Consider the following 12,023-nt stretch of genomic DNA (forward strand, 5'->3'; position numbering starts at 1 on the left):
AGAGAAGTTATAGATGATATTTTAAGAACTCAATTTTATCACATTTCAAATAAATGTAATATACCTGTGAAGTTTTTAAGCTTTTTATTGTGGAAGATTTCAAACATATACTCTGATACAACAGTATAATAAAGCCCATACATATATTGTTCTGCTTCAACAATTATCAAATTTTTTTTTTGCGGTACTTCAGATTATTTGAAGTCCTAAGTAGCATATTTTATCTGAAAGTATTTATTACATTTATCTAAAAGATAAGGACTCTGCTATTGAAACATAATCATAGTGTCATTTTGCAGATCCAAAAAACAAGAGTAACTTTTTAGTATTATCAAATATTCTTATTTTCCTAATTGTCCTATAAATAGTATTTTTGTGAAATCTTTCTTTCACTAGGAAAAAAATCTAGTACTGTGAATTATTAGTAAATATAGTATTCACAGCAAGAAAACAGTATTTCTAAAAATATACCTAAACTATTTCTCGTATAATGCTAAAAATGTGAAAGGGAACTTCTTTTGCTCCCTTGATGATGTATCTATACTTTGATATGTAAATATAAGAGTGTGTGTGTGTGTGTGTGTGTGTGTGTCTGCAAGTGGTTACCTTTGTGAAAAAGGAACAGAGGGGAGGGGAAAGATTTTAAATTTATTCTCTATGCTAGTTGAATCTTCTAACTATTGCTATGTATTACTTTTCTTTAAAAACTAAATAGTAAAAGGAATTACCTAAGTTTTTCTCTTTTTTCTTTGTATTTTCCTTTATTAAAATTTGATGTTACTTTCTAAATATAGCAAGAGAAAAGACCAAAGCAAAGAACAACAGTTATTATAAAATGCAGCCAAGAGTGCACATATACCATTGAGCACTATACACTTGCTAAGAATGGGCTGCACATTTGCCTCTGGACTTTGTAGTAGTCTGTTAGAAGAAACTAAGCTGTTGAGATACATAAGATACACATTTTATGAGAGAAAAGCAAACAAATTGCTTTGGACAAGGGTAACTAGTACTCTTAATAAAGCCAGAAGAAAATTTATTCTAAAGGTTCTCACAGAAAGGTTCCCACAGAAGATACTGCTTTGTAAAGAACATGCCATCTACGCTGTCTATAGCTGAATACAGGGTTTTTAAGGTTTTCTGATATACCTAAATATAGGCTGATGAAAACCACCAGGGTGAAATTGGTAAAAATACTGACACAAATGATAGCAGCATGATATGATCCTAGCATGAAGTCCTCTGCTGGTCTGACTGACTAGGATATTTGTAGGAATCATAAATGCAGGTGATTTAATGAGCAAAGCCTGATGACTATGAGATGATGGTGTACATATGCTAGTGAGAGAGAGAGTGTGTGTGTGCGTGTGTGTGTGTGTGTGTGTGTGTGTGTGTGTGTGTGTGGACTATGACCACTGGAAAACCCCAGCCCTAGCTAAATGGAGCAGCAGCCATTTTTCACCCCCAGCAGATGTTGCCATGTGGGGATACCAGTGCAGTGTTGCCAGATCTTCTACATCTGACATCTCAATTTTTCAGTGTTGGCTAAAATTTTTTTAAATACTCTGTGGGTCAAACAAAATAATTCCATGGGCTAAACTGATCCATGTCTGTGTCTGCTTATCTAAAGGAATGAATTGATGTCATGTCCTTCAGATATTCCTCACCAGCATGCTTCTCTCAGCACACATACGTATTTAAATTATTTTCTACGTCAGGGGTATGATTGACTTCCTTTTGCAAGAATAGAGTTACTTAAATAACATGGGTTCCTGAACAGAAAGCCAAAGAGAAAAAGAAGGTAATTTATTTATTTTCAATCACTTGATGATTCAATTTTTATGAAATGATTAAATGATCAGCAGAGTATTCATTGGCCTTCTTTCATAGTGTACTTGGAACTGATTGGGAAGAGGCTTAGCTAATTTAAGAGAGGCCAAAAATGATCTGGGGTCAGCACTCAGAGGGCACTGTCTTCTCATTTTTCTTCTTGCATTTATACTTCCCACCATTGATATTAATGCTTGATATTCTCTTACTCATATGTAGCCAGTTCAGAGTTCACAGATGATGTGATTAGAAGATTTGGCTTCTAACTTTATTAGAGCCAAAGAGTATCATGGAAATGTCTATGTGTAGTTACAAAGGTGCTCTGATTCTTACACAGTGTCTTCCATACCTAAAGCCCTTCTGACACATGCATGGCACTAAGGCTGAGTTGGGGAGAATGCTCCAATAAAGTGATCATTAGTGTTTTCTCAAGGACAACAAAAAGTTATATAGGTCTTGGACAAAGATCATATTTCAAGATGGCTTCAAATATTCAGTTAATCAAAATCAAACTCACAAGACTACATCCAGATAAAAATTTCAGAGACCACACCCAGAAATACATCAGATTTTTTTTTCTATTATAAATCCAGGGAAAAAATAAGATTTTTGAAAAGTTTGGTGTAAAATAAAATGATTCATAGTAATAACTAAAGAAATTTTCTTGAGTATTTGGAATACATGGCATCCTATTAATGGTGTACATATTTCCATTTGGAGTTGTTTGACATGTTTGAAGTTAATAACCATTATGCTGCCACTACAGTGTGATAGTAGATTATTAAATAAACACACATTCCTAGCATTTACCTCTTCTGTTAGAGTATTGTTGAGCAATATTTTTCTTCATATTTAAGCTTTAACATTATGTACCCAGACATAATTTTAGCTTTTATTACTAAATTGATAAATTAAGAAAATTTTAATTTAGATTGTTTCACAATCTATAATTATTTATCTGTATTCATTCTAAAAAGATTTGAAGTAATTTATAATGAAGTATAGAGATGTAGGTTTTAAAAAAAAATGGGAAAAGAACAACATTTAGTTTATGAATAGAATGGTGGAACTGGAAGGTGTAGGGATAGTGAATTACTAACCTGAAAACTTAAGCATGAATAGCTGTTAAAATTTAGTAGAAAACCTTGAGAGGCTGAGGCGGGTGGATCACCTGAGGTCAGGAGTTCGAGACCAGCCTGGCCAACATGGTGAAACCCCATCTGTACCAAAAATTAGCCAGGCGTGGTGGCAGGTGCCTGTAATCCCATCTACTTTGGAGGCTGAGGCAGGAAGAATCACTTGAATCCAGGAGGCGGAGGTTGCAGTCAGCCGAGATTGCACCATTGTACTCCAGCCTGCGTGACAAAGCGAGACTCCAGCTAAAAAAAAAATTGTAGAATACTTAACTCTTGACTTCTGGTAAAAAGAGAAATTTAAATTGCATAGTTCTTATCAACTACTAAAATGAAACATACTGATTGATAAGAAGAAATAAATATTGCCTAGCATTGAACTTTAAGAAGAATTTACCACATAGATCTTGTTAAGGACATTGAACAAACACAATTATCAAATTGCAATTTAATAAAAAATACCAAAACATTCCTCACATGGTCATTTCCACATAGGCTTTTGGCAAAAGTTTGAGAACATAATGTTCAATAGATTTCTATGAAAGCTGAAGAAATGTAAATGGACTTTGTCATTTTGTGGTAATGGTACTGTGACTAGTAATAGACATAGTAATTTCTGTGCCTCTTAAAGTATCCCACATAGTAAACAAGCAAAAATATTGATTTCAACACCTTTTTAAGACTCACAAACCTTCTGAAATCTCTGATTTTCATTTATTCAGCAAGTATTTACTGATGTTATGACATATATGCCTATTCTGTACATGCCCTAGAATTTTCATGAATTTATTGCATCTTTAGATGATCCTTAAGTATTTATATATAATGTGAATAACCACCTAAGGAAGGGTTATACTTACTATTAATTCACTCTGAGTGTATACATATTAAATTCTATATTCAACTAAAATTTTCATGAAATCTATAGATAATTTTTACCTATAGCAAGGTGAAGATATGCAGTTAAAAAGTAAAAAGCTTCAACAAAACTACATGAGTCATGAATGCCACCGTCATCCATCCACTCATCCAATCCAATCATGCTTAGTTCTTCCATCTCCTAGACTTCTCTACTCCCAGCAAGTCAGTGATTAGATTATCTTTATTTTATTACCTCACTTCTTGTATCATTCAGGATCCAATCAGAGAGTAGAACTATGAGGAGAGATACATACATATAATATGTATTATAAATATACACATAAATATTCCCTCTCCCTCCCCATCTTCTATTCCTGTCCCCCCACACTCCTCTCCTTCTATTTATTAAGAAAGGGATTTGTTACAGGGATCTGACCTTCTGTAATTGTGGGAGCTGGTTGAACATTGTCTATAATGCTGTTTGTTGTCTTTGCCTCAGATGCTAAAGATTGAAGTCCACTGCCTGCTACTTCCACTTCCACTGCCAGCTTCAAATAATCATCACCTCTTGACTATACCATTTTTTGCTTGGTCTTCTTGTTCTGCCTTTGCCTCAATACTGTCTATTCTCCACAAAGCATCCAATGATCCTTTTATAAGTCACATAACTTCATTTATCTGCTCGAACCCTCTAATTTCTGTAGCTGGCTTGAATTTCTCCTCCGAAAATGGGATTTTCCTTTCTATCATATTGTCAGCCTACAAATTTTCCAAACTTTTATGCTCTGCTTCCCTTATAAAACTGAATGCCTTTAACAACACCCAAGTCACATCATGAATGCTTTGCTGCTTAGAAATTTCTTCTGCCAGATACCCTAAATCATCTCTCTCAAGTTCAAAGCTCCACAAATCTCTAGGGCAGGGGCAAAATGCTGCCAGTCTCTTTGCCAAAACATCAAGAGTCACCTTTGCTCCAGTACCCAACAAGTTCCTCACCCCCATCTAAGACCACCACAGCCTGGATTTCATTGTCCATATCATTATCAGCATTTTGGTCAAAGCCATTCAACAAGTCTCTAGGGAGTTCCAAACTTTCCCACATTTTCCTGTCTTCTTCTGAGCCCTCCAAGCTGTTCCAACCTCTGCCTATTACCCAGTTCCAAAGTTGCTTCCACATTTTCAGGTATCTTTTCAGTAGCACCCCACTCTACCGGTATCAATTTACCTTATTACTCTGTTTTCACGCTCCTGATAATGAGACTGGGCAATTTACCAAAGAAAGAGGTTTATTGGACTTAGAGTTCCACATGGCTGGGGCTGCCTCTCAACCATAGTGGAAGGCAAGGAGGAGCAAGTCACATCTTACATGGATGGCAGCAGGCAAAGAGAGAACTTGTGTAAGCAAAGTTTTGTTTTTAAAGCCATCAGATCTTGTGAGACTTATTCACTATCACGAGAACAGCACAGGGAAGACCCACCCTATAGTTCAATTACTTCCCACCAGCTTCCTGTCCGAACACATTGGAATTGTGGGAATTACAGTTCAGGATGAGATTTGGGTGGGTCCACAGCCAAACCATATCATCTACCATATATATTATGCCAGCTGTGATAAATTTTATGGAGAAAATTAAAACATGGTAGTGAAAATGAGAATTTTATGGGATGGTTTAGGTTGCCATTTTAGTAGAATGGCTCTTCCTGCAGAGAGACTCTAATAGAGAGCTTGAGAGCTCCATGAAGGCCCTTCTTTTCCTCTTTGCTCTAGCATTTTAAAACATTATTATTCTGTTTTGAAAACATAATTAACTTTGGGGCAGATTTTTTTTTTTTACTATTTATTCAAATACTCATTGAGAATGATTTTTTGTGAAGTATATTACTAACTTGTATGTTTTCTAAATTATTCTTTAAAATTATTTTTGTAACTAACAAGCCATACTTGGAGTAAATGCATGTTTGGCCAGTATCCATCCATGCCTGTCAGATAGAAATAACTGCACAGCATTCATTTTAAGATGCAACAGGAATAAATGCAGTTTGTAGTTATAGGTATGAATTATAGTCACATTTTCCCTAACTGCTCATCTCAGAATTATTCACACACATTTTATTTCTTTAAACACACATCCTAATTCCAAAATAATTGATCACAATAACTGGTTACAATTATTTTGTACCTACAATAATTGGTCACAGTTATTTTGTGACCACAATAATTGGTCACAAAATGATCTTTCTTTTTTTTGCATGCTTGTTCATAATGAGGTGTTCATGTGCATGTTAATTGTCATTGTTTTCATATTATAGTTGTTCAATAAATATTTGTTGTCTAAATAAAGGAAAACTACATGAGTCTAGTTTTAGAAGAACATTTTATATTGCTAGTAATACAAACATTTTATATTGCTAATAGGCAAGGGATTTAAAATATCTAGAAAAAGTTTCAGACTCTTATAAAATTTATCTGGCTATTTTAAACCAGCCGTTTGTATTTCTGATAAAAGCAGGTGTTTCTGGTCAAGTTAATATGTATTTATTTTGAACATTGGCTTTGGGAGCCCAGACAGCTAACATATGTGCCAGATGGTTTTAATCATAATGGGTAATAAAAAATGAAAAGTAAAATGTTGAAATGCAAGACCTATATTTAACTCGAAAGCATAAACCTAACTATTTTCTCAACTCCTGTCCCATGTTTTAGTGGGAAACTTTGTGTGATATTAGTTTGAAATACATAAGGAACCTTTCCAAAGACAGTAAGCAAAAAGGATGACATTAACTTTATAGAGGCTCTCCTATGAGAGACAGTATGAGGCATTATGTGGACATTTGTAATAGATTTTACATGTTGAATATTCCTTATCCAAAATGCTTAGGACCAGAAGTGTTTCAGATTTCGAATTTTTTCAGATTTCTAAATACTTGCATATACATATTTGGTATATTTTGGGGATAGGACCCAGTGTAAACACGAAATTCATTTATGTTTCATATACACCTCATATATATATATAGCCTAAAGGTAATTTTATACAGTATTTTAAATAGTTTTGTGCATGAACAAAGTTAGTATACATTGAACCACAAGAAAGTAAAGGTGTCACTATCTCAGTCACTCATGTGGAAATATGTGGTTGTTTGGCATCACCAGCATTCCTGACTCTGCATTTATTTGCTACCAAAGAGCCATCATTTTCTTACACTTATCCACATGTAAATAATTAACAGTAAAAATATATGACCTGCCATTAATACAGTAAAATAATGTGTTCAGAATAACTAAGCAGCACAGTAGTAGCACCAGAATACCTGTACTGGCTGCAAAATAACAGCAACCACAAGCAACAGCAGGCTTGCTGTCTCCACCTATGATGCTGTGTTTTGATTAAAAGGTCACTGTACACTCTATTTCATTTCATTTTTTTAGGTAAGAAGAAACACTGCAGTTTCTTCCTGAAGGACCAGGAAGTGGGTGCTCTAGGGATGATTAGGTAATCTGCTAAATGGCTTTTTAAAAACTTTCCTCCAGAGTTATCTGCCTCATAAACAATGGTTTTTGTCGTAGAATTTTCTCTTTCATTTTATAAACTGACATGATTTCTTGTTCAATTATGAATGTATACTGCTCTAGTCCTTCAATAATCCATACATTTTAACTATGCCTTCTATAGGCACCTTTTCTTTGGGTTAATGACATCATCTTCATCATCACTATTACTGTGATCATCTTGATCCAGAACCATTTCAGCTATTTCAGCATTGGTCAATGAACAACTGGAGGCTCATTGTCAATGTTAAAATCCTCTTTGATATCTACGTCTCCCAGCTTGCTGATGAATTCCGAAGGTATATTATTTTGTATACATAAGGAGATCAGACATCCATTTTGTCTTAACTTGACACATGAAATCCCTCAAAATCACTGCTTTGTTCGTCATCATCACTGCACATAGTCACAGGCTAGAGACTGCAGGCATGCAAAACTGTATCTTTAGTCACTGTCTTCCAAGCATTGGCAACAGCATATATGGCATCTTTCATGCTAAACTCGTTTTGCAAACCTTCCACACCCTAACATCTCTGTCTTTACTGCTGCTAGAATACTGTTCAGGAAAGTGTTTTTATATTTACCCTTTGTTGATCTAAGGATACCCTGGCCACATGGCTGAATTAATAATCACATGTTGGGGATAGTAGAGGGCATAAACATTTTTGATGAGAATTTCAGCAGGAGGATGAAAAGAACAGTTGTCATGAATAACAAAATCTTGTGGTCATCATCCAGTTCAGCTTCCCTGCAGAAAGCATGAACCTCTGGTACAAAACGTTGGGAAACCAATCAGAAAATATGTCCCTGGTGATCTGTGCACTTTAGTTAGCATAATGGTCTGGTAGGAAATCCACAACTTTAAAGTAGGAGGGACACAAACTTTTGTCTGTCACAGCAAGTTTACAATGTGTGTGCATGCTGCATTAGCACATCCCAGCACAGTTATTCTGTCTTTGGCATCCTTAATTCCTACAGGGGTCATCTCATCAGCTGTAGTCAGTGTCTTCCTGGGGCAGTAACACAAAACAGTGATGTTTTAGAAACATTATAGACTTGTTCTGGTGTCAGAAAATCTGACACCAGATAACTTTGGCACACTCATCAATCATTGCTGCTTATGATCAGCAGATGCTTTATCACCTCGAATCGTAAAAAAATTAATGTTGTATCTTTTCTTAAGTGACTGCAGCCAGATATATTGAATATTCACAGTTCCCTTCAATTTTACATGATCACATGACATTTTAAGTGGCAAATGTTCACTGCATTGCTGATGGATCCAATCTTTTAATACATGATCAAAATCATTAGTTTTATGCAGTGGTTTTCTGTTTTTCACTAATTTTTAATCATCATTTTTAACATAGAACTCCAACAGTTTATCCTTCTGTTGTTTCAGGTCATATATAGTGGTCATTCTAACACCATACTCTTCTATCAAGATGTTTCACATCTGCACCACTGTCCAGTTTCTCCAACAGCTTCACTTTCTGTGCTATACTGTGAACATAAATGCTTCCTCTTTTTCTGGTATCTGCAGGCCTTTTGAACACTTTTCAACAATATCTTTACACCACAGAGTAGAGAATAAGCAAGAAAACACAGGGAGTAATGCATATAGATCTTTACCTCATGTAGGGCATTTTGGGGAAACTGCTATTGGCACATCCAGCCTACACATGTCATTTTATTACATTTTATGGATGTGCTTTCATGGAGGAATTTGGGCATGCACAGAAAATATATATTGCAGCTGAACGGGGGTGGAAGGGCCTTTTTTGCCCCTGGAGATGCTGAATAAACTCTGCCTTGTATGCCTGAATTTTTACTGCGGTTCATCACTTGGGGTCAGGTGCTTCAAACTTTGGAGCATTTTGGATTTCAAATTAGGGACACTTAATCTTTATGTGTTCTTAATCCCATTCACAGTACCTCATATATGAGGAAACAGACTCAAGTAACTTGGCCAACAAAGTGCACCAAGTGAGTGTGGTAATGATAGCAATGACATGAGGAAGCTGTTTCCAAAGGGGGTTAGGCAACCTCCCCAAAGTTGCTCACTAGGAAAGTGGCAGAGCCGGGATCTAACTCCATAGTCCAAAAGCAGCACTGTCAGCCTGGAGAGACCACAGAAACTTATAATTTTAGAATTGAAAGAGATTTCACAGATCATCTAGTTTGTTCAACTACTCCAGCACACCAATTTTACAGATCTAGAAACTGAAGTACAATAATATTTTTTTATTATACTTTAAGTTCTGGGGTACATGTGCAGATTGTGCAGGATTGTTAGATAGGTATATGCATGCCTTGATGGTGAAGTACAATAATATTAATGTGCTTTCAAATGAGGATAAGATGTGAAATTATTAGTTGAATTGAATTTTTTGCTGAGTGTGTTGTAGGCATTCACATTTTAGTAAGTAAAGGAGAGGATGCTGTGATAATACCTGGAGAGAAGGATGTTGCTGGCAGTGAGCTAATCATCAGTGAACGAAGTAAACAAGATCCAGGTGTTTGTGCTTTCCTGGGCTCCCCACTCTCTCTCTGTTCCCCTATTTTGATATACTTAAAAACTGTTGAGGGCACCCTGGGAGTTTAGAGAAATCATAAAGGTATATCTTAGGAGTATGAAGTTCCCCAGAATTAGCCCATTCTTTACCAGTTTCCATTTGGAAGTACTTTTGTTATGTAAAACAATTACAAGAAGTTGCTCATTAAAAGGAAATATCTATAGATCTGTAAGCCTGAACGGTAAGGTTCTCTAGATGATCTGTTTACTAGATCTCTTGCAGAATAAAACCATTTGTAATGTCATAGAGTCTTTTTTTGCTTTGGACAGAAATGAATACTTTACTCATGGTATTTAATTTTTAAAAAGACAACTCCTTTGCCTCTCATTCAAAGCAAAGCTCATCCCCCCCTACTGTCTTCAGCCATGTCCAGTTAAGTGTACACACTCCACAGAGCTGCCTTCTATCAGAGAACTTTTCCTATGAGAGAGCCTCTTTCAGGTTGCAGATTCCACAAACTCCCTCTCTGTAAGGAGCTGGTTTCAGTGTTTCTCATCCTTATAATCAAGAAGTTCATCTCTGCATTTACCACATGTAATCCTACTATATTTCTCCTGGCTCTGCCTGCTGTGCCACTGGGACAAGCTAGACAAAATTCAGTTACTAGGGAGCCTTACCAAACTGTCAAGGGAATGGCTACTGCCATGTGAAGTGCCAGAACAAACTATAATGTGCCTTCCATGCCCTTTAAGTGACAGTAATCCCACTCTGATGCCCAGCTCAGCCTGTCCACTCCTGGAAATTTTAGTACTTCCAGTTTATCCCTTTTCCTCACATTTCTCATCAATATAACTACTTATTAGCTATTAAGAGTGGAGAAAAGTGATTATCTAATTAAATATTTTTCATTTAAGTATGAATAATTTTAAAAAGACTTTTTTCTCAAGTATTTACTTTTTTTTTTTTTTTTTTGAGACGGAGTTTCACTCTTGTTACCCAGCCTGGAGTGCAATGGCGCGATCTCGGCCCACCACAACCTCCGCCTCCTGGGTTCCAGCAATTCTCCTGCCTCAGCCTCCTGAGTAGCTGGGATTATAGGCATGCGCCACCATGCCCAGCTAATGTTTTGTATTTTTAGTAGAGACGGGGTTTCACCATGTTGACCAGGATGGTCTCGATCTCTTGACCTCGTGATCCACCCGCCTCAGCCTCCCAAAGTGCTGGGATTACAGGCTTGAGCCACCGCGCCCGGCTAGGTATTTACTTTTTAAAGTAAGCACCTACTGATTAAAGAATAAAATGCTTTTTACTGAACCGTATTAGCAGTTGGGGCTAATATTGCCTCCTTTCAGGCCTGTTTAGAAGTAAGTTTAGAATAAGTGTAATCAGAAACTATAAAGGTGCCGTTACAACTGATCCCAAAGAAATACAAAAGATTCTCAGAGACTCCTGCGAACAGCTCTACTCACATAAACTAGAAAATCTAGAAGAAATTGATAAATTCTTGGAACATACAACCTCCCAAGATTGAATCAGGAAGAAATTGAAGCCCCAAACAGACCAATACTGAGTTTCAATATTGAAACAGTAATAAAAAATCTACCAATCAAAAAAAAAGCCCAGGACCAGATGGATTCACAGCTGAATTCTCCAGATGTACAAAGAAGGGCTTGTTATGAATTCTACTGAAAGTATTCCAAATAAGTGAGGAGGAGAGACTCCCTCCTAACACATTCTATGAAAACAGCACCACCTTGATACCAAAACCTGGCAAAAACTAAAGGGAACAAGAAAACTACGGGCCAGTATTTCTAATAAACATAGATGCAAAAATCCTCAACAAAATACTAGCAACCAAATCCAATAGCACATCAAAAAGTTAATTCACCATGATCAAGTAGGCTTCATTCCTGTGACGCATGGTTGGCTCAACATACACAGATCAATAAATGTGATTCACCACATAAACAGAATTGAAAACAAAAACCATATGATCATCTCATTAGACATGGAAAAACTTTGATAAAATCTAACATCCTTTCATGATTTAAAAAAAAAAAAAACCCTCAAAAGACTAGAGGCATCAAAGGAACATACATTAAAGTAATGAACCATCTCTGAGACGCCCACAGC

Source organism: Cebus imitator, unplaced genomic scaffold (genome assembly GCF_001604975.1).
Source record: "Cebus imitator isolate Cc_AM_T3 unplaced genomic scaffold, Cebus_imitator-1.0 Scaffold26, whole genome shotgun sequence".
Lineage (NCBI taxonomy): Eukaryota > Metazoa > Chordata > Mammalia > Primates > Cebidae > Cebus > Cebus imitator.